Source organism: Mandrillus leucophaeus, unplaced genomic scaffold (genome assembly GCF_000951045.1).
Source record: "Mandrillus leucophaeus isolate KB7577 unplaced genomic scaffold, Mleu.le_1.0 Scaffold68, whole genome shotgun sequence".
Classification (NCBI taxonomy): domain Eukaryota; kingdom Metazoa; phylum Chordata; class Mammalia; order Primates; family Cercopithecidae; genus Mandrillus; species Mandrillus leucophaeus.
The window spans coordinates 893,249-894,538 of NW_012107363.1; the positions used below are offsets into that span (position 1 = coordinate 893,249).

The 1,290-nt window shown below is 55.7% G+C and overlaps 1 protein-coding gene across 1 annotated transcript in view; it reads left to right on the plus strand.

The window, feature by feature from the left end:
* Nucleotides 1-1,290, plus strand: part of LOC105555312 (wolframin-like) — a 13,802-nt gene that overhangs the window by 1,780 nt on the left and 10,732 nt on the right. The gene's annotated exons all lie outside the window — the stretch shown is intronic.

Here is a 1,290-nt window from a genome sequence, read left to right on the forward strand (position 1 = left end):
CCACCTGGTGTTGCCGTGCAGGATGTGGTTGCTCCATTTTCCTACGGACGGCACTGGGTGGTGGCAGTTACACCCCCGCACTGTCCTCTCATCCTGGCTTGTCCTGCCTGGGGGGGCTGCGTGAAACCACACGAGAGGCAGGAGGTGTCATCCCTCCGAGCCACGGGCTCGCCCCTGGGTTTCTTTCCCAGGCAGTGAGATGAGGTTGGAGTTCAGTCCCATTTCCTCTCCCCATCCTGCGGATTTGTGAGGCCATGGAAGACCCTCGCCCTGTGACTCTGCCCCCAGGATCCCCACTGACTGTGCAGAGGAGGGAAGCCGCATGATGCGTTCCGAGTGGACAAAGATGACAACACAGCATCTCCTCGCCACACCTGGATGAGGAAGATGCTCTAACATCCCCCATCTACAGAAGAGGACACCGAGGTTCAGAGTGGAGGCCATAGCACAGTAGCACATGGCACATAGCACAGCACGAAGGACGGAGCCCCACCTGTCCCCTTCCCCTGGGCCACCACGCTGCCACTCAGCACCCCTGATTAGTTTCTAACCAACCAGCAGAGGCACAGCTTGGAGGAGGAGTGGTGCTGTCTTTTGGGCAGAGTCCAGATTGGGCATGGTCCGGAGTTTCACTCATTCTGCCACAAAGCCCTATGCCACCAGGCACCATTTAACACCTGTCCCCAGGCCTCGGTGTCCCGAACTGTAAAATGGAAATTTCTGGGCTAGGTCAGTGGTTTTCAAAACTTCTTAGCAACACTGTTTTTGTTTGTTTGAAATAGGGTCCCTTTGTCACCCAGGCTGGAATGTAGCGGTGCTATCTGGGCTCACTGCAGCCTCCACATTTGTCCTGGGTTTTACGGAAAGGCTCTCCCCGCCGCACCCCCCACCCAAGAAAGAACCTGCCATCTGCAGAAATAGCAGTTATTTAACACCCCGTCCCGGCCACCTGCTCTGGGCTGGGCCTTCACCCCACGGAGCTGTGGGACAGCCAGGGAGGGACCAGGGGCAGAGTCCCACTTTGTTTCCATGAGGTAGTAGCATTTGAGAGAATGAATCAAGAAAGACCCAATTGGGTGGTGCCATCCCAAGTGCCAGGAGAGGGTTTGGCGCCAGAGTTTCCAAGCCCTCTGGAAGCCCAGCTCCCCGGGGCGTTCTTTCAGGGGCCTTCACTGTCCATCCTTGGGTGGCGAAGCCATCAGAACGACAACTCTGCCTCCTTTGGACATGCTCTTAAAGACCAGGCATTCAAAGTTCAATTATTCAAATGCTCTTTTCCTTTTTTTTTTT